Below are 22937 nucleotides of genomic sequence, written 5' to 3' on the forward strand. Positions count from 1 at the left end.
GATTAATCAATTTCACGCTGATTCCAGAGAACTCCAAAATGATGCGTCAGAGTGAGACATGAAACAAACATATACAACGCTTAAATTAACAAGCGCGCACCTCGCACGGCAGCAGGGGGTGGGGGCCTGAGCAATTCCCTTGCGGGAGCGTGCAGCAAGGTGCGATGATTGCGACCATATGGTGCCATCAATGCTACGCATGCACGTTTTTGCCCCCAAAGCTGTGCCAATGGCTAAAGGTCTTTCTCCTATGCAACGCATGTGCGCTGCATAGGCGAGACCTAAAAACTGAAGAGGCAATATAAGAAACGAATCTGGGAAGACAAAAAAAGCAGAACAGATGACCTATGGTCAAAATCCTGTTTAGTGTTAAAACGTCAAACACGAGAGCTTTCTGGCAATTAGTGAATGACCTCATGAGATCAAAATCGGCAATAAATAATACTTGTTTAATTGAGTTAGCCTGGATAACTTACGTAACCTCAACCCTCTTCATAGCACCTGACGAAAGGGTTGAAGATGAGAAAAAAGTCACCTATTCCTTGGCTAAGGCCTATGAGTCGTCAATACACCAATTATCACCAAATTTGAACATATCGGCTATATCATCTAAAGCACCAATCAATCAATCAGGGTACTTGTAAAGCACGCTACTTACCCGTGAGGGTCCCAAGGCGCTGAGGGGTGGGGGGGGGGGGTGCCGCTACTGCTCGAAAAGCCAGCTCTTGAGGAGTCTTCTGAGGCGAGTAGGTCTTGGGTCTGTCGTAGGTGGGTTGGGAGGGTGTTCCAGGTTTTGGCGGCAAGGTAAGAGAAGGATCTGCTGCCGGCGGTCGTACGTTGGATGCGGGGGACATCTGCGAGGGCGAGGTTGGCGGAGCGGAGCTGGTGGGTGGGGGTGTAGAAGCTGAGTCTGCTGTTCAGGTAGGCTGGTCCGGCGTTGTGGAGTGCTTTGTGTGCGTGGGTGAGGAGCTTGAAGGTGATCCTCTTGTCGATGGGGAGCCAGTGCAGGTCTCTCAGGACGGGGGTGATGTGGCTGCGGCTGGGGGCGTTGACAATCAGTCGGGCGGAGGCGTTTTGGATGCGTTGTAGCCGCTGTTGGTGTTTGGCTGGGATTCCTGCATAGAGTGCGTTGCTGTAGTCCTGTCTGCTGCTGACGAGGGCCTGTGTCACTGTTCTTCTTGTTTCGGGATCCATTTGTAGATCCGGCGGAGCATGCATAGAGTGTTGTAGCAGGAGGAGGAGACGGCGTTGACTTGCTTGGACATGGAGGCTCTAAAGCATGCAGTCTTTGCGGCGCACCAAAGCAGGATCTAATTCATCTAATCTGCGTCTGCCATAACTTAAAATCACTTTGCATTTGGTTATCGAAAAAACATTTTAATATAAGTGGAATTCACACCTGCAGAGCAGCAATATTGAAATGCCTTGATTCAAATGACCCCCAGCTAAATTGTAACCTGGTAACATTTTTAACTCTGTATGGTAAATTAGTCAAGACCATTCCAAGTGGAGAAACAGAATAGGAAACTGGATGACATATATTTTACAATGACCAGCTTTTTACTGCTTATGGATCTACACTAATATGCTAAAAAGCACCATGAATTAAGGTAGTAACCCTAGCAGGCGCCCTTGGAGACAGTGTTTTATAAAAAAGATTACTGTGTCTTGATTTTATTGCAATTGTCACTTTTCACGTTTAAATGTGCAATGTATCTAAAGTATTGTGAAGCAATTGATGTTTTTAAAAGAAATCTCCTTTGTATAACATGTATTAGAATTATCTGTAGTATATTGTTACGGTTTTAACTAAATAAACAATAAAATATTGATTTGATTTAGTTTCCGGTGCTGGTCAACGGCACCTAAATGTCAAGCGCATTTATGACAGTCTGCCACATGGAGGCGCTGTTCATCTAATTAAGGGTTGTATATAAATACAGTGGGGCAGATTTATGAGGTTTTGCCGTAGGGAAGCGCAGCAGGCCTTCCTGCTGCGCTTCCCTACGGCAAAAGAAAAGGGCAGGGATGCGCCGTATCTATAAAATGCGGCGCATTCCTGTCCTTTTCCTCTGCGCAGGCGCACAATGGGCTGCCTGCGCCAACGCAGGCACCTCTGCACCATGGTGCAAGGGTGCCTGCGTTGCGGAGATGAATATTTTTGTACAGGAAGGGAAACCTTTCTGTACAAAAATAATCACAAGAGGTTTTTCCTCTTTGTATGGGTGCTGCAGAATGCAGCACACATAGAAAAATGAAAAACGAGGAGAAATAAAGATATTTCTCCCCGTTGCGCCTCCTTTACGCCTCCCCTGGGGAAGCGTAAGCTTTTGGCGCTGCCTCAGATTTACGATTTCTCGTAAATCTGGGGCAGTGTCAAAAGGCCATGGATGTTGCTGGGAACGCCCCCAGCAACACCCATTGCACGCTCCTTTAACGCAGAACACTGCGTTAAAGGGACTGATATTTATGAGGCATCATTAAGCCACAAAAAGTGGCTCAGTGCTGCCTGATAAATATCACGCAGGCTTCTGCGCCACGGAACGTCACAAAAAGTGACGTTCCGATGGCGCAATGGGCCTCATAAATGAGGCCCCAAATACTTTAAAAATTACTAATACCTACCTCCCCAGCCGTTCCATTACTTTTGGGAACCAGGAATAATCTAATCTGTTGCACCTGCAGGCGAGAGAGATGGTTAGTAGTTTTGGCAGCGATGACAGGGGCGATGGGTGGAGCAAGCTGCAATGGCCTCCTTGTCAGGGCCTTGGCACGTATTATTTTCTAAACTAAGCACAGGCTGACTGGCTGATTTCACACTGTGCTCAGCGGAATGTTCAGAACAAACGCATTACTGTCTTATCGACGCCTCGTCACAGGTAGTAAGCGCTATATAAATGCAATTACAATTGGGTTGTTTTTAAAGGAATCTTTCTTGGACATCCATGTCAACATCCCACTTAAATATTTCTGCCACCAACAGGTTTACACTTTTAATGGGCCTAGAGGATATTGAATGATTGGCCAGTGACTGCCCGCCACTCGTGGCAGCAGCAGGCCAAGATGAGGTTTGCTGCAACCTGGAAGGTTTTGCATGTGCAGGGATTCCCTCCAAGGCCCAGCAAATTAAGAATGCACAAACCCACATGACATGCTAGAATATTGCTGGTTTCGATGCTAATTTCACAGACACGATCTGGTGCTACCGTATCTCTATAATTGACATTGTGATGTTACAGGATATTAGGTGACATTGTTTAGGATGGGTTTAAACCTTTTCCATACTAGCTACCCATTCAATTGGAGGTAGAGCACGGGGTGGGGGGGGGCAGAGGGGGGCTGGCAATTATGATATGAATTTCTAAGCGTTTTAAGGTAACTTCAATTGCCTCAAGCCATCCAGGGAAACAATTGCTTTGGATTGTATTACCAAACAGATATAACTTTTTTTGATTCATTTTCATAATCCTGTGGTAGAGATGGGTTTTCAAATCCCAGCCTTATTTGAAGCCATGGAGATCTTAACAGCTAAGGCTAGTCGAACTTCGAAGGAATTGTATGTGATCACTTGAGGAGAATCTATAACTGTCTGTACTTATCGCGGTGCCCGAGAAACTTTGGCCGATGCCCGGTGGAGCTGTCCTATGCAGCTATAGAGGAGTTTGGCTCTGGTTCACCCCTCGGCTGTCATCTACCCAGACGGACATCGGACATGGTTTCCCTCGTCTCCCCGTTGTGTCTTCCACCTGCATTCCTTACCCCTGTTTACCATTCCCCCTCTACCTTTCACTCCCCTTAAGACGCGTGTATGCACTAATAACTCATATTATTGTGTAATCTCATGTTTCTCTCCTATGTCTATTCTTGGCTATGTAATTATGTAACCTGGAACTCGCTGATCCTCATGTAAAGTGCTCTGATACCTCTTGGTCTAGCCAGCCCTATATAAAACTCTGCAGATAAATAAATACATTTTAATGCAAAGATGGGACATGATTTAACACATTGTGATCCTTTTTTGGATCTAGATGTTTATCCACCTAGTCAAAAGTTAGACCATAGGAACACACTTTTGCAGCATAATCTAATGCTGTTTGACCCTTGCAACCTGGTCGAAATCATAGGTGACTTTAGAGTTATCATTATCCACCTTTGTAAGCTGTGGACCACAAACTATTATAGAATATATCTTCCTCTCCAAGGGCATTGTAGAGTGTGTGGAGGTGGGGGGCATGGTGGAAAGTGGGTTTAGTGACCATAACCCTAATGAAATAGTTCTATGTGTTCTGGAGGTTCCACAATTACCCGCTAGCAAAGGTGTGCCCCATTTGACCCCCAAGACAGTGGCATTAGGCTAAGGTGGCAGGCAGTGAATATTAACACCTTGCTGACTTTTACAGTTAGCCAATCTTAGTCTGAGTATTCAACAGCAGCTAGTTATTTATTACTCTGCAGCTGATACAGTTGAGGCTTTTGAAAATTTAAATTGGGTTTTTAAACTTTTTAATTGGCCCAGGGAGAACCAACAAATTAACTAAGATGGGCTGGTTTGACAAAGAAAGCAGGGTAGTTAATCAACACCTCTGCCATGCTCTCAAGCACAAACCTAGGGATAGTACTGCCATAGCCAAAGCAAGGCACTAATACAAATTGGCCATCAAAACACAGAAAGCAGAGGAAACTTGGGAAAGCCTGATCAGAACCTGTAAAGAGAGGGACACCAAGGGCTCGGTTCACAAAGATAAACTTACACTTTTGTGTAAGTTTACTACTTTTCAGTATTCACAAAGATAAACTCAGACCAATGTTCTAACATTACTACTTTTTGTGCTATTCATAAAGGTAAACTAAGACCAAAAGCCTAACTTTTTGGCATTTGACTCCAGGAGTAGCATGTTGCCCTGCATCTCTAATTGTTGCCTTCATTTTAATAATTTGCGTGGGACTATAATGTGTCCTAGAAAGTTGGCAGTGAACTTGCTTCACCTCATTCATTTAATTATGTGTGTATGTGTATATGTGCATTGTCACCCTAGGCCTCATGGAGCCTGGGTAGGGGAGGAAGGACATTCACAGAACCAGATGTTGGGAGAAAATATAGAAGTTTCCTCCACTTCAAGGGCTAGCACCAGGAATAAGTAAGGGACCCTCAGACCAACTCTTCAGTTCACTCCTATACCTGCTGAGGGCCCCCAGAAGAAATGCCTTGTAATTCAGAGGACTGCCCTTCTGCTTGAGGCATGGTTTGTTCTTCAGAGGACTGCCCTGCTGCTACCAGAGGATTGCCCTGCTTCTTGAATCCTGCCTTGTACCCTCAGTGGACTGACTTGCTGTTTGAGGCCTGCCTTGCTGTTTGATCCCAGGACTACCAGAGTGCCTCCAGAGGCTAGTTGGCTGGCTACCTGTTCTGAGCTACAGGGACACCACAAGAGCCAACAATTTTGAACCCGCACCTAGATTCTGTCTGAAGTGCGTCCTGCCCTCCTAGTGGTACCCCTCTAGTCCTTGACCCTTGGAAGTGGTGGTAAAAGTGCTGCAACAGCTAAATGAAGAAACTTGGGACTAAAAAACATTTTCCACCAAAAAGTGTCCGGAGAACTGACAGGAGACCGGGACCCATCTGCTTGCCAATCTGTCCAATGTGCATCGTCAGCCAACCTGACTTCGCGGTAACTTCTGTTACATTAATCTCCTCAGCAGCAAATCCTCTTCAGCAGTTCCCATAAGAAGAGGTCTTCAGCCTTGTGGAGATTTTTGACTTGTAAAATAATGCCAAAGTCTGAATGGAGAAATCTTCACCGGAACTGTTTCCAGCGGCTCCCTGATGACAATGCCTCTTCCTTAGACACCACTGGCTGCCTTCTCCCTCTGAATTGAAAAATACAAAATATGGCACTAGCTACAAGACTTAGTCATTCCTAGCATCAATGAGAGAAACAGCTTGCACATTACATTCCTATGCAAAAGACCATCAATGGCGAAGTAAGTAGTGATTCTTCAAACAACACAATTCATGAATTGATGAAGCCTACACAGCTAGTCCTACAACCAAAGCTGTAAATAAAGCAGGCATAAGACATAGAATAAAATGGACACTTAGGAAACTGAAAGAAACAGCAGTTTCCTCTTCCATGTAAGATTGTAGGCACAAGGAAGAAAGTGTCAGGCTCTTTGACACTCCTTAGACTGTGAACCTTGTGCCCAAATGTAATCAATGTTCCATAGGGGAAATTAAACAAAAGGTAGTAATGCACCTCTTTCGGATGGGTGTCTGTGGCTTTTCACCTTCTCCTCTCTGTGACCTCTAGCCATCTATGTGACTGCCTTCTCAGTCTCTTACCTGGGACCCACCCTGCCACCCTGCCTTTTACTACCCTACCCATGCCACTGTCCAACCCCGTCTACATATACTGTTATCCCTCACATTCCCCTTGTGCCACAGCCTTTACTACATTATACTTTGACCTTCAGCTTCTCTGTCTGTGCCTCATGTCTTTTTGGTCTCACTGCAGAAGATTTGCTAATATTTCACACAGTGCTGCACAGCATGACTGGGAGAGAAAAGGACAGTTTACACTAATCCCCTCACAGGTTTGCGTTCCCCATTAGCACTACTGTAATAGGGCTCTATTCTTAGTGTGGTTTACCACATTCCTCTTAACGTTTCCACATCCATCAATTTAATTACTCTTTTGGCTTCCAAGTTAATTTCATGAGTAATTTATTTCATCTTGTGCATTTGGTTGTGTCCTCAATCAATAATGCACCTAGGGCCAGATGTATGACACTCAGTGTTTGCGACTCACAATTAGCATTTTTTTGCGACTCATAAATTGTGAGTTGCAAACACTGATGTACAACAGTGTCTGAGACACTATTTGTGATTCCCAAGTGGGTGTCAAAGGACCTGCCTCATAAATATTCATGAGGCAGATGCATTTTTCGACCCATAGGGAATGCCCAGCGCTTACAAGGATGGTGGCCTACTTGGGTCAACAGACCACGTCTGTGACTGCTTTTTCAATAAAGCAATTTGTTTTTAAATGCCGTCCGTTTTCCTTAAAGTAAAATAGGATGCATTTAAAAAAAAGAATGCAACATTTCAGTTTCATTTTTTAAGAGCAGGCAGTGGTCCATGGGACCACTTCCTGCTATTAAAAACATTTGTACTGCCAATCACAAAGGGGATGGGGTCAAGGTCAAGAAGTACTTTATTCAGTTCATTTTACAAAAACCATAAAAGTATACAGACAACAAGAACAGGTCCCCTAAAACTACAATAATTTTTCTTTTTTTTTTTTTTTAAAAGGATATAAATACAAACATTATAAAAACCATTCTAAAAAATTTGTCTGACCAGATCAGCAAAACGACCCAGAAAACCCACTACGCTAGTCTCTTCCAATTTATCTTCTTGTTCAATCTCATAGCTATGCTCAGAAAATTCGCAATATTAAAAATTTCCCAAATATTTGACAACAATTGCAGGTACAGAAGGGCCGGTTTAACCTGTCTAAAGCCTTTATCCTTGATTAGGGGTAATATAAACTTTTTCCTTATTGGGATAAAGTGTGTACAAAAGAACAAAAAGTGCGTGGTGTCCATGATGGAGAATCCGTCACAAGGACAAATCTCTAAATCTTTCGCGTTTGTCCACCCTGGCCGACCTGTGATAAGAAGATGCATTTTGTTTAATCTAAATCTGGTCAGCAAGAATCTATGATTGGAATTGTTGACCACTCTCAAATACAATTCCATCTCCCCAGAATTTATTACCAACTGATGCGCTCTTACAGTGGGTTTGGACAATTCTTTTCCTTCTCTTTCTAGTCCCATAATGAGCCTATATGTATGTTTTACCCATTTCACATCCCCCTTAACTATTTTAGATGGCTGGGTATATAATTCAGGACGACCTAAATATTCCGCCATCTCTTTAATGTAGTTCAGCCACGGGATGGAGTTACATCGCTCAAGTGCTATGCAGTCCCTTAAAACCTTGTGATTTAATTCTAGGTCTGCATTCAACCACACTGTAATCCATTTTAATAGTGGTGCAACTGCAATTCGATCCACCAGGTATTCCAGCCCACATTCTTGGTGGGCGATAAACCCCGGGGTGGATTGGGGTACTGATAAGATACTTTTTAGGAACTTGTCCTCCACACCCTGCAACAATTTTGCATCTTTAAAACCCCATAAGTCTGCTCCATACCGGGCCAAAGAGACACATTTAGCGTCATACACCTTTAAAACTGCCTGCAGTGGTTTCACGCCTAATTTCCGCGCAAATCCTAATACTGACAGGATAGCCCTAGAGAAGACATTACGCTTGGCTGCCATTTGAGGGAGCCATGAGGAGCTATCATCAAAAATAACCCCTAAATATGGAAATCTAGAGACTTTAGACAGGACATTTCCATTACAATACAAATTCTTCATTTGTTTGCCCTTTGGTCCCACTGTCATTACATGGGATTTGGAATAGTTAACACTTAAATCTAAAACTTTCATAAAATCATAGAATGAGTTTAAAAGCAGCTGTAAACCTACCATGGTACGTGCCAAAAGGGCGGCATCATCTGCATAAAGTAATGCTGGTATGGTAAACTTGCCCGCCCTTGGTATGTCCTTACATACTTTCCCTAGGGCCACACCAAGGTCGTTAATGTAAAGGGTAAAAAGAAGGGGGGCTAAAATACAGCCTTGCCTAACCCCACTCAAAATCCCGATCTTACCCGTACAGTTGCCCTTACGATCATACCTAACTGTAGCGGTAAGGTCCCTGTGAAGGTCTGCCAGGAAGTACACAATATTTTCATCAATGCCTAATTTTAAAAGTATGTCCCACAACTTTGATCTGTTTACTCGATCAAAGGCCGATGAGAGGTCCATAAATGCTATGTGTAATGAACCCTTTTTGGCAATTGTGTACTTCCCAATTAAAAGTTGGAGATTAAGGCATTGGTCTATAGTACCACGACCCTTCCTGAATCCAAATTGGAGAACCGAAAGGGTATTAGTCTCTTCCAATTTATCGCAAAGTTTACTCAGGACCACCCGTCCTAGGACTTTACTGCAGAATCAATGAGCGAGATCGGGCGATAGTTACTAGGATCCCCTCTATTACCTTTTTTGAATATCGGCACAATAACTGATTCTGACCAAGAGGTTGGGATACCAGATTTACAGACTCTGTTAAAAACATTAACTAAAACTACGGACCATAGCTTGACATCTGATTTGAAGAGGTCAGCGGGAACGCCATCTGGGCCCGGGGCCTTATTGCTAGTCATTTTCCCTATGGCGTCTGCCACCTCTTCCACCGTGACCGAAAGAATGTACGGATACGAAGTGATGGCGGGTGAGCCCTCCTCACCCAAGTTTGTCACTTCATAGACTGATTTAAAATGCAAGAGCCATGACTGTTCCTGTATGTTGCAATCTAACACATGATTGCCAACATCATTAAAAAAGGGTTTATTAACAACGGACCAGAATTTATTACTATTCTTCAAGACATCAATGGAGGTCAGATCGTCCCAGGCTCTTTCCCTAATCTCGCACTTTCTAATCTCTATGGCCCTTTTATATGATTTTCTTAGGGATGCCACGAGTATCCTATCTACTGGGTTACCCCTCAGGGCCATTCGTAGTTTTTGATTAGCATGCGTACATTTATGGTCAAACCAACCGACCCCCTCCGGGTCTTTTGCTTGACCTGGACAATTAAGATCAGCCCCTATTTGAGTGCAGACTGTTTGGTACGCATCTAAAACCTCCTGATCCCCTGCTTCCAAATCCCTGCATGTATCCAACTCCCTACCAACATTAGCCCTGAGATTAATTAAAAATTCCTCAGGGACAACCTTAGCCCATCTTAATCTTCTGCCCTGATCCGTTGGGACAATGTCTTTCTTACCAACCCTATTCTGACCTTTCTCAGGGACACTAATAAAATCTGCAACTCTAAGAGTTACTGGGTTGTGATTACTAAAATAGGACCACTCCTCACTGTAGCTCTTAATATAATTCCCTAATATAAGACTGATAAAGATGTAATCTATATTTGAGCCCCTTCCTCTTCCTTTAAAGGTAGGTATATTCTCATCTTCCCTTTGTGGGAGCATCAAACCATGGTCAGCCAAATTTTTTTCGAGAAATACCCCCTGAGCTGAATGTTCAAAATTAACTTCCCCTTGCTCTATGGGTCCCAATTGGTCCAAAGAAGAGCAATTTTCTGGGCACCCATGAATGTTAAAATCGCCCAGGAGAATAATTGAACAATGATGCTGATTTGCCTCCCTATATTTGTCCAGGAAACAATCGAGAGAGGCCAGTTGGTCAGTCAGGCCTGATCTATCATAAGAATTGTAAAAATTCACAATTAAAATATTACATGCCCCATCACAAGCAATTTGTACTGCTAAGCAATAAGGGAGACCAGCTTCTATCTGTGTGTGTGTCCCTGGAATAGTAGCCACAATTAACGTCACTAACCCCCCCTTTGCCCTCCCCATAACCGATGCTATTGCCAGCAGAAAGTAGGTAGAATAGCCATCTATACTTAAATTATTTTCTAAGTCCCAGATTTCTTGTAACCCAATGATATCCGCTGTCCCCATGAACTCTCTCCAAATGGGATCGTCCAATTTGTTCCGCAAACCCGCAATGTTCCAGGTTACGAATTTCATAGCGGTAGTAGTCAAGGGATGAACTAACCCGTCTGAGGCTACCAACGTCCCCACTTGGGTATTTACGTCATCATTATACATCATAACATTTGGGGCCTGGGTCTCACCATCCTCCAGGGAACCGGATGTAACTCGACTCCCTAAGCCGTGCCAGAGTCAATCTATACAGCCTAAATTGGACAGTGCATCATACTGATTGCAAACCGGGACGTTAAAAAGATTGTCTAATCCCAAGGTATGACGAGAGTTATATTGGGGATAACCTTTGTGCAATAGGGGGGTGGGCAGTTTCCTAGTAAAGTGCCTCCTTTGAGCGCAATTTCTCCCAGGAAATTGCATAGGAAAATTCTCCATACCAGCCATTTGGGGGGGCCATGAGTAAAAATGACTCAGATCAAAGGTCATGATTCCACACCATTATTGTAATTCGGGAAACCGCTAATGAACTGAACCACACGTGGATTTCTAAAGTTCACTATAATGCAGTCTCCCTGAATGTCCTTTGCCTTTTGGCCTACCCAGCAGACCCGTCTCACATTTATTATTTCCCCATATAAATCTCAACTTAATGGCCGGTTTTTCCCTAACCAAAACATTACCTTGTTTTTTAAGTTCATGGTAAGACTCTGCCCTGTTGTTCACCCACTCTGGAACCCCCGCCCAAACAATCTCAAATGGATATGACTCCTCAGGGAGGTCAATTCCCTTATGGTTGCTCAGACCATTTGTTACCGTGGGCACCACTTTAACTTGAGTGTTATCAATTGTCTGTCTACCTGAGGAGGCCTACCTTCGGTTTCCCCCCCCCCCCAGAATTAAAGTGTGTACTGCTCGCTTTAGCCAATTTTCCCTTAGAACAGGGCTTCTGACTGGTTTTTGGAGGAATGACTGGAGTAGACACACTGTTTTGTGGCTGTTGTACTTCCCCCACGTTTTTGGGCATGATTGAGTTTGCGGGGGTAACGCTTTGAAGGGCATCTAACTGCGAACCTATCCTTCTAAGTCGTTCGACTATTGGGGAGATTAGTGATTTTAACAAACATTCAAACTTTTCTAATAAATAAACAGTGTCTCCAGTTCTACTGGGGGCAACCTCCATTTTGTCAGGGAAAGAATTAACTTGGGAGGGCACATGAGTCACCTCCTGAAAAGAGGTATTTTTATTACCTCTCTGAGTGCCCCCCTTATGGCCGGATGGTGTAACTTTGGTCCTCTTGCGACTTCAGTGCTATATCAACACGTTTGCGCTTCAGGGCCGGCAGTGGCGTACTTTCTAGGGATTTGTGTGATGCTCGATGTTCTAGTACTGGATCAATACTTTTCCTAGCATCATTAACAATACTCGGATAAGCCATAAAAGAAACCAGGCTAGCATCCACCCCACTTATGTCAGAAATAACAGACTGCTCCATGTTGATGTAATTTGAGGGAGCACTCTGAGTCTTAACAGACGTTGGTGACACAGCGAGGGCAATATTCCCAAGAGACGATCTTTTTTGAAGAGTGGGATCAAGAGATAGACGCCGGACCGTTTGGTCGATCTCCTTTTCCAGAGCCGAGGCCGCCATTGTAATAAAAGCATCTATGGGACCTATAATCCCCCCTGTCCCTCCCTTACTACTCCGTTTCTGGCCTTTCAGTGATTTTGATGCCATACTTCCTCCCGCACAGGCTACGCGTTATGCTTATCAAATACAGAACAACCACTCTGCAGTTGGGAATAATGATACAGTACTTTACGTGGGTCTCTTCTTCCCTACACCAACGCTATGTCCGTGTCCGGCAATCAAAGGGAGTGGCCCAGTCCAGTCTCCTTCAGTCTCTGACTGTCTCAGACTGTCCGCCCTTTGTCCGGGCTTCGTCCCGCGCGCGTCCCGCTATGCGCGGGTCCGATGGTGATTTTATGCACCTGGTCCAGGTGTGCTGGGCGTGGCAGAGGTCCCCACTGCCTTGTGGGCGCTGTAGTCCTTTCCTGGAGTGTCGCCCCGGTGCAAGGATGAACGAGCGTTTCCCACGAAGCGGGAAACACGAGAAGTTGCCTCAGGTCTTTTAAAGGGCTTTTTCCAAGTTGCCTCAGGTCTTTTAAAGGGCTTTTTCCAAGCTGCTCCGATCCGTGACACAGCCAAACAAATTTCAAAGACTCTCCCGCTTTCCACCGGTCCGATGGTGATTTTATGCACCTGGTCCGGGTGTGCTGGGCGTGGCAGAGGTCCCCACTGCCTTGTGGGCGCTGTAGTCCTTTCCTGGAGTGTCGCCCCGGTGCAAGGATGAACGAGCGTTTCCCGCGAAGCGGGAAACACGATAAGTTGCCTCAGGTCTTTTAAAGGGCTTTTTCCAAGTTGCCTCAGGTCTTTTAAAGGGCTTTTTCCAAGCTGCCCCGATCCGTGACACAGCCAAACAAATTTCAAAGACTCTCACCTGGGGACCCCTTCCCAATTGCAACTGTCTTACCACCAATTTGAAATTGATGGTAAATGCGATTGTTATTCAACCACATTTGCGGCTTCCTCCTGCGACTATCTATTAGGAAGGGACGCCCTTGGTAAGCCCCTTCCTAATAATAACTCGCAAAACCTATTTTGCGAGTCGGTAACAGGTTACCAACTCGTAAAATAGGTTTGGTACATGCTAGAACCCTTTTTAGAGGTCACAAATGAGCCAATTTCACGTGTGCAACTGCTAAAAACAGCGTACATCTGACCCCTTGTTCCATTCTCTCTCCAATGCATTTCTGACCTTGTGCAGTCCTTTATTTGGGGTGTCCTGCAGCACAATCAAAAGCATATATTAATAACTATAAACAATGTGTTCACTTAATCCAAACATAAAATAAAGAAATATCTCCATGTAAATTCATGTAGCTTAGAAATTATTCACAGTTATTTAATAATGTGTTGCCATAATAATTTGGAAAAATAATCACAGTTGCAAATGCAATAAAACATGTAATAAAACATGTGACTTTTATAATCAATTTGGGCCTTATCTTACCTCTCATGAATCAAAAGACTCCGGGCTATATTTTTGACTAAGTTTGCGTCACTCTTGCACCACACAACATGGTAGAAGAGCAATGCCAACCTTAAGTCAGGTTTTTTAAGCCATGCAAAGCCACTTTGCATGTCTCCAAAAAATGGAATAACCCAACTCAGCGCATATTGCTGTTTTGCATTACTATGCCGTGGGTAGTTACCACACAGCTCCAATGGTTTATCAATGTATTTCCAGATATACAAATTCTTGTACACCTGGGAATACATCAAAAAGATATGCCTACCCAGAGGAGGCATAACAAGGAGAAATATGTTTATTTCTTCTCTTTTTTTAAACTTTCTATCCGTGTTGCATTCTGCAGTACACATAGAAAGTGGAAAAAACCTCTCAGGATTCTTTTTGCGCAGGAGGGTGTAGTGACCGGCTGGTCACTGTTCTAGTGTTTGTTGTGCTAGCCACTTCCCGAGGGCTGGCATACGCTTCACCCCACAGAGATCCAACATAGGCGTCACAGGACATGTGACCCTGCCAATCAAAGGGGCTGGGTGCATGTGCCCTGGGCCAGTTCCAGTAGCCAGATTCCAGTGCCTGTGTCATCCTTATATGTGCATGGGGTCCTAGGGCCCCACATCATTACATTGGCGACGAGCAGGAGGACCCACATGTGCAGCTGCCTTGATGGTGGATAAGGGGGAGGATGGCCCATGTTTAAGGCACCCCCTAACAGTGGTGACGCCATGGCCGAGCAGAAAATGTCTTTCCCCAGAGACCCGGTGGGTGAGAGGTGAGCCGTAGGGCCCAAGCCAGATCATCCGAATAGCATGCATGGGGAAGTGACACATCTGGTCCAAATGGCAAAGTGAGGAGAAAGGGCAACAGCAGTGCCGTGAGCGTACTGATGCTACGTACCGGCTCAGGTGTCTGCAAGCTGCTGCCATTGGCTGCCATGAGTTGAGGGAGTAATGGTGGTCAGCACCTCGGCCGCGCGGGAGTGCCTGAAGATATGAGGCCGTCTTTGGTCTGAAGAGAAAATGCCAGTTTGCACCCGCAACTGACGTCTGGGCCGGGAGAGGGCTGAGGCCAAGCACTGGAGTTTTCTTGACTGCTGCAGCCCGCAAGGCAAGAGAGGCTGATGCACAAGAGTGGGTGCAAGCGAGGTGCTTGAGGGTGTATATCGACTGCCCCACAAGAGGCCCGTGCAGCAGTCTGCAGGAGTAGTGTGAGGCCCACCAACACGGGGTGAGGCCTTTCCCCCACCCCTGAAGAACCCATGTCGGCAAGAACCTTGCACTCAGAGTGGGGTGGAAGATGCTCCAGAGAGTTCAGCTTCTGCCATCTTAGGAGCTCCCGGTGAGAGAGCAGAGGTGCAGGCTGAATGAAGATGTAGTGTGAAGAGAGCTCGCTATGTCTGCTGTTCTCCTCACAGCCGGGTTGAAGGCAGGGCCTCCCCAGCTTCTGCATGTCCCGTGGATAAAGTAAATGTGAATTGCTACCATGGCTCAGCTCCGCATATCAAGTAGCAGCATGAGGCGGCTCCCGCCAGTGGAGAGACCCACTGCATGGGTAAAAGAACTTGAGGATATATGGAGGCTGCAAGTTGGTGGTGAAAGTTGCCCCACCTGGCTATGTCTGTCCCATGGTAAGGAAGAAAACCTTCCCAGCATGGTGTGATATGCCCGAGCGCTGCATTGCATAGGCAGCACTACAGGTTGCATAATCCTTCAAGAAAAGGGCCATTTGAAGCATTGGTGCTGCAGCAGGGAGTAAGCACCAACTGGGAAACATCCCTACTGCTGCAGCCACCTGAGAATGGTGGCCGGTTTTACCTTCCCAGCTGCTATCCTAGTGCCGGGAGGGAATTACGCTCGAAGGTGATGAACAGAGCGCTAGCTGTCTGAAGCGTCCATGAATGAACTCACCTGAGTTGTGAAGAGAGTGCCGCCAGGGAAGGAAAGGAAGACTCTGATGGCGGCCCAGCTACGCAGAGATAGTGGCCTAGAGTGTGGAACGGTTGTAGTGCCACCTACAGGTGGCAGGAGGCACCACGGCCTGCCATAAAAATATATATAAGTCCTGGGAAGGCACAGTGAGAAGGGAAATACACAGCTGCACAGGGACAGCGGCTGCAGCCTAAAGTTGATGGGGGAAAGTACAACTGCCTAAACTGAAGTGGCAGATGCCCCCAAAACTGTATTGCTATGTGTGGAGGAAGGACTACATCATCAGCCAGCGAGTGTGCGCTGAAGGGAACTGTGAGCGGACAAGCTGGCAGGGCCTGTGAAGTGGAATGCAGTGACACCTAGTGGCCATGGATGGTCAATGCAGCACTAAGGACACAGGTGGTTACTGCACTCAGAGGGCATGTGTGGAATAGGGCAACAACCCCAGGCAGCAAGTCTCCGACGGACTGAAAGGTTGACACCGCAAGTGAAGGGCTTGAGTGCGCAAGGTGCCAAAAGTAGGAGTACTCTGAAGTGATGGACAGAGGGCACACAATCGGATGCGTGCTGAAGAGCGGTTTAGAGAAGATGATTGTCCGGGCTCGAGCCCGAGAGTAAGAGCCCGGCAAGGAAGTGGGCTCAAGTTGTCACAGGGAGTGACAGATCCTTCAAAGCCAGCTCGAGTGGAGGCTGCAGAGAGAGAGCCAGGAGTGCATCCTAAAGAGGAAAGACCTGCAAGAGGTCTGAGAAGATGACCTGTGAGAGGTCAGAGAACGTGACCTGCAAGAGGTCAGAGAAGATGACCTGTGAGAGGTCAGATAACGTGACCTGCAAGAGGTCAGAGAAGATGACCTGTGAGAGGTCAGAGAGGATGACCTGCGAAAGGTCAGAGAAGATGACCTGTGAGAGGTCAGAGAGAAGATGGTCTGTGAGAGGTCAGAGAAGATGTAGATAAGACTTACCTAAAGTCGAAGGAAGAAGACCTAGGAGAGGTCATGAAATGAGGAAGATCACAACGAGAGGTCTAGTCACTGGATGAAAAGAAAGCACTGTCCTAGGGGTAGGACATAGCCACGGAGAGTGTGAAGTGCTAGTCACATGGAGAGGCCTGATCAGAAAAGATGAACAGTAAGACAAGATGGGACCAGACCACGTGAATGAAGAGGAAAATGAAGAAGTGTGGCACAAGGCCACCGCAAAGTGAGTCCAAAGAAAGAAGAAGGGAGAAGTGTGTGATAGATTTCTGGCACACTGCAAGGTGCAGAAGATTGAGTGCAAGAACATCTGAGGAGTGTTGAACATCGGGAGTGAAGCAGAGTACCAATGTAACAACGGTGGTACCATGAGAAGCTGGCTGTCCACAAGTCTTCCATTATACCAAGCAAACCTGGCACCTGCAGATGAGAGCAAGCTGGACTATTAGTACCATCCACCTTTGGGGTCGCACGGGAGACTGTATGGTGGTTCTGCTGGGACGTCCTGAATTACCTCAGACATGGGGTCTAGAAGAGGATCTGACCACTCCTCACCACCAGACCATGGTGATCCAGAGGCAAGGGCCTCAGGGATTACCAGTGAGAGCGGATCCCGACACGAGAGATGAGTCTTCAGCAGCTCCACCGCAGGTCCCAGGAGGCACAAAGAACTTGCAGTAAGCTGGTTCCTCCAAAGACTATCCTGTCAATGCCGGTGCACCAGAGTCTGAACGGTAGGAGTAGTCCAATCCAGTAACAACTACCTTCCAGGTGGATTGAGGGACTTGAAGGTGGGACTCGTAGTGCTTCCTCCACGAGCCTAGAGTTTGGCATTGGAGTGACATGGCGAAGTACACCCAGTCCAGTGGAAGCCTGGTGAAGAGGACCTCGGGCATCCCATGAGAGGGGAATACTAGTATGAGAGGTTCATCCTGGTGAGAGAAGGATGTCAAAAATTACTCCACCGTCCTGCAGATGGAAGCACTGCTGCATCTGCAACAATAAATAGGATGTCATCCATTGTAGGAGGATTGATGTTTATGGAGCCAGGTCGTCTTTGTGAAAACATAACATCCACAGTCTTCACTATTGCTCCACATGCACCGCCAAAGCAAACTGTGCATATAGACCTTGGTTGAAAAATTCCATGCATGGAGTCCAGGGAATACAGGATCTGAAGTGCACCGCTTAACTGTGCCAGTTAGGACTGATGCTCCTAGCTGCAGTTGTGCTATCGTCCTGTTCTGAAAGCAGCTGAAGACACTCTGTGGAGTTTTTTGTTGTTTTATTCTCTCCCACAGGTTGGACTTGTTGTTCCAGTTTTAATAATGTTTGGGAGGGATGTAGTGACTGGCTGGTCACTGTTCTAGTGTTCATTGTGCCAGCGTGTTTGCAGTCTGTTACTTTCTTGCACACCCACTCAGTTCTACTTTAAGGAGTAACAACACCCATAAAAACTTTTCTCACAATGAATCCAGCCTATTGGAATTATTCCTGAACTATTACGATTACTTTTACTTGCCCTGACACCCACCTTGGAACTCCCTAAAATTTTAGGGGGTTAGGGGTATCCCCCTGTCCAGGACAAGTAACACAACAATATAGATTCGCTCAATATCAAACGGATAGTAAGGGATCGGAACCAATCACCCCTTTGCTTACAAAACAACTCAGACAGTGCCATCGTGTGTCACACAATATTGGCTCCTTTCAAACACTCACCCTGTGAGGAGTAGATATCACACTGTGGGCATACAATTAGCCTTGAAATCCCTGCAGAGAACAGGTTTCCAGCTAATTGTTTGGAGGTTTAGCTCAGCCACTGTCCATTACGAGGCGTGAAACCTCACCAGGACATCGTCTGCAGCATCTTTAGTTTATTTTTGTTTTTGGCGGGCGAGGGAGGAAGGGAAGTGGGGGCATTGTAGGAGGGGTGCCTCTTGTCTGGAAGGGGGCTGTGGATTTAGCATCGTGAGATTTGGCACACGTCACAAAGACATTTGTTAAGCTGATTGCAGCACAAGGGGAACATATCCTTTTCCGGGTTGACCAGTGCCCCTCCCTCCCGGTTTGATCCTTCACTGAGGATGCTTCACTAATGTGATAGGGTGACCAGTGCCCCTAATCTCTATGCTAGGTTGACCAGTGGCCTGTATGAAATTACCTGTTCTTGGCGCTCGATTCCACCAAGGCTGATTGCGGCACAAGGGCTACATTTTGATTTCCCTCTTGATCAGTGCCACGCCCCCTTGCATCATTCTGCACAAGGGTGCTATATCATTGTTACAGGGTGAGCAGGGCCCTGAGCATTGGTTAGGATGACCAGTGCCCTACATTAACTTAGCTGATTGCGAATGCTTGGTACCTTGGCGACCGCTATCATTGTATGCCACACATGCTGTTCTTCTTGCCAGACTCCTCGTGACCCATGACAGGGTCATTATTCCTTGACCATCAACATCAAGACGATCTATTTGAAAACCTTCGTCCACAATTATTGCCTGGGTCCCCAGAATCACTTGTCCTGAAGAGACCCCATAAAGCGAGAGGGGCGAAACGTCCTCAACTTTATAAAGGGAGAGTCCTTGGACACCAAAAAATCCTATTGAGTGGATTGATAAATTGATTCCATAAGGGACCTCCCAGTTTATTCAAATAACCAACTGCTTTTTTTTTTATTAGTCGCTGTATAATATGTCACTGTTGGTTTTGGTTACTATCCTGGGGCACAAATGTCACTTGGATCACTTTTTATCTTGTATATAGTGTGAATACATAGTAATTGTTTACTCTTTTCTAATGTTTGTTTGCTAAATAAAACTTATGCCCATTTTCGGCTGAAATGGGCTTGAGATAAATTCATTTGTATGTGGGCTTCAGTTTTAAAACTTTTTTTGATTCTATATTGATTTAATATAGTAGCAAAGTGAGAATAACAAAACTCTCCATTCCAAACTACGATATTTGTTTATAAAAAAAAAGGAAGTAACACACCTTACCTTATTCACTACATTTATTGATCAAATGTGTTCCTTGTGAACATTGTATTTTGGCTGATGTGGATTTAGAAGAGGCTCGGGCTCTGCTCAGCACTAAGCCCCGCCCCTTCATGGCCATGCCCCCTCCTCACCCCGAAAGAAATTCTCAAGTTGACAGGTCAGACTCTTGTCCTTTCCCTGTGACACAGGGCAGTGCAGCAAGTGACTTGCTGCACTGCCCTGTGCCACTCAAGTCATAAATACGGCACTTAGGGGCAGATTTCCAAGAAACGAACGCAGCGCTGTGTGGCAAGTCATTTTGCTGCACCGCATTAGTTTCAAAGAACAGAGATGCAATGTATTTACAACAATATGTTGCATCTTTGTGCTTCCCCCTGCGCTGGCACACAAACTGCTGCATGGTGCAAGGATACCTGCATCGTGGTGAGATTGTTTTGTGCAGGATGGTGTACCTTCCTGCGTAAAAACAATGATTTGAGGTGATTTCCTCTTCAAATGTGTGCTGTAGAATGCAGCACGCATTGAAAGAGGAAAAAAACTAGGAGAAATGAAAACATTTCTCCTTGTTGCACCTTGCTACGTCATCCCTAGGGTAGGTGGAGTGGCATTCTGACGCATTTCCAGATTTACGATTCCTTGGAAATCTAGAAATGCATCAGTGGACATGGCTGTTGCGTGGAACACACACAGCAATACCCATGTCACGCCCCTAACACGCAAAGTGTTGTGTGAAAAGGGGCGATATTTACAAGCACAGGTAAAGTTGCATATGTTGGCTTTACCTGTGCTTGTAATTATCACTCAGCAGGTTGCGCCGCCGGTGCGCCACGCAACATATTGCACCAGTGGCGCAAGGGGCTTGCAAATCTGCCTCCAAGCCTTCTGCCTTTGTGAATCTTCCACTGATTTTACAGCTGTAGCCTATGAAGTGATTGCTTCTTGTGATTTTTGGGAGCTTGCCTAAACCTTTTCACCATCTAAAAACCAACCCCATTGGCTTTGTCAAAAGGAGCAAGTTGAAGCGCTATCAAATACCTGAATAGATAAATAATTGCGAATTTGAAACGATGCTGTGATGTCAGCTCTGTACATGTATATATTTATAAAATTATTAAAATAGCCCTCCTTTTAAATATACACAGAATAGACCCGCTCTTTCATTCTAGTGAAATAGAAGGGGAAGGGCGTGTAATAGGGAAGCTAATTGTGATTATAATATTGCCTATAGAGAGTTCGATTATATAAAAAAACGAGGTGAATTTAAAGACAACGTTGTTAATTATTTTCACTCTTTTTTATTTTCTTAATTTGCTGCTGTGTAAACATCTTTGTACAAAACCAAAGGGATCGATTGCCTTAAATCGTTTCAACTAGGATTAGCGCTAGATACATTTAAAATAAACTTGTTTTTAAATTGAGTTTTGTGTGTATTATGTGCCATCTTGTGGTCGAACTTTAGATTGCAGCACCTTCATAGCACACGGTAGTTACTTCTATTAAACTGCTACGGAAATGAAAGAACTCGATTAAGTAAGTACCTCATTACGAGCTGACAGGCAAATTCCAGTAGGCGCTAGGTGCACAGTCACACATTCCTGAAATCTGTGTTTTGCAAGTTTCACTTGAAAATGAGGCATAATATGTAGGATTGGTATTTAAAGCACTGCATTTGGCATATTTTGACTTTTTTCCCCGATTATTCCCTCCATAAATTCCGCTACGTTTGATCTACTAAAATCTGTCAGTGGAAAACAGAGAGGGCCATATTCTCAAGAAGCTATCGCCGAGTTATTGGCACCTTAACGCAGGCAAATTTGCGATAAACTTACCACCCCATTCACAAGCTGGTGCAAATAGCCCATATCACCAGTTTTCCGGCGATAGCAGGCGAAAAAAAACATTGCCAAGGATGACCCTGGCAACTATCGCTAATGAGATGCAGAGTAGGCATTCCTGAGCAAAAAGGCGCGACAATACCACAACATTCTCAACGACCAGCCTGATCTGCGATAAGATCACAAAACATGCGATAATGCGGTTTAGCACCAGGAAACTAACACCTGCTCTGACCTGGTGTAAAGTCGGACTACAACCTGCACCAGAAAAGAGAGCCCAGCCCAGAGCCACACCCGAAGAACAACAGATGCCATGGAGCCACAGAACATGCAGCCCTGAGAGCCCAAGAGGGCAACAACACCCACCTCCATCACCCCCAGGACCCCACCTCCTCTCCCCCCCGGGGCCCCAATCCAGGCACCCCCCACCCACCCCCGGACAAAGATATGTCACACCAACCATACAGAAACATATACCAAATAACCCGCATGATGTCGCACAATCACATCTGATGACATGCATGTGTCGTCACAAAAATGAGCATCACACATTCACCTTCGAAACAACAAATGAAAATTTATTAAAATAAACACAGAACAGAAATGAAGACACATGGCGGCTCACATCGGGACAATCCGTAGGTCACAGCCTGCAAGACAAAAACCATGATGAGAAGGTGTGTCCTGCACACATCAAAGGACAGAGAGAGAGCGAAGGAGAGAGAGAGCGAAGGAAAGCGAGCGAAGGAGAGAGAGAGCGAAGGAGAGGGAGCAAGAGAAAGAAGGACAGAGAGGGGGAGCGAGAGAAAGACGGACAGAGAGGGGGAGCAAGAGAAAGACGGACAGAGAGGGAGAGCAAGAGAAAGACGGACAGAGAGGGGGAGTGAGAGCTAGAGAAAAGAAGAGAGAGACAGGGAGAGAGAGTGCCAACACTGCACACCCAGGCCACATTGCCCACCTGCTGCCACCGGTGTGTCTTCAACCATATGCTGGTATGTAGTGCAGTTCATCAGGTCCCACATCTGAGACAGACCCGCCACCTGAAACAGAGTCCAGATACATGAATGGCAAAGTACATACAATTGCACAAAACATCATCGCCTTACCATCCCTGCGCACCCAGGCAGCTGCACCCCAGCCCCTCCTGCCGGCCAGCGGTGCATGCCCACCCCTACGCACCCATGCAGATGCACCCCAGCCCCTCCAGCCGTCCAGCGGTGCATTCCCACCCCTGCGCACCCCGGCAGATGCAGCCCAGCCCCTCCCGCCGCCCAGCGGTGCATGCCCGCCCCTGTGCACCCAGGCAGATGCACCCCAGCCACCCCTGCCACCCTGTGGTGCATGCCCACCCCTGCGCACCCAGGCAGATGCACCCCAGCCCCTCCTGCTGCCCAGGGGTGCATGCCCACTCCTGCGCACCCAGGCCTCACCTTCCACCACCGGCTTGTAGAAAAGAGGGCCCACCACATGCTGCTGCAAGCCACAAGCCCGGGGCCCGCAG

Source organism: Triturus cristatus, chromosome 11 (assembly GCF_964204655.1).
Source record: "Triturus cristatus chromosome 11, aTriCri1.1, whole genome shotgun sequence".
Classification (NCBI taxonomy): domain Eukaryota; kingdom Metazoa; phylum Chordata; class Amphibia; order Caudata; family Salamandridae; genus Triturus; species Triturus cristatus.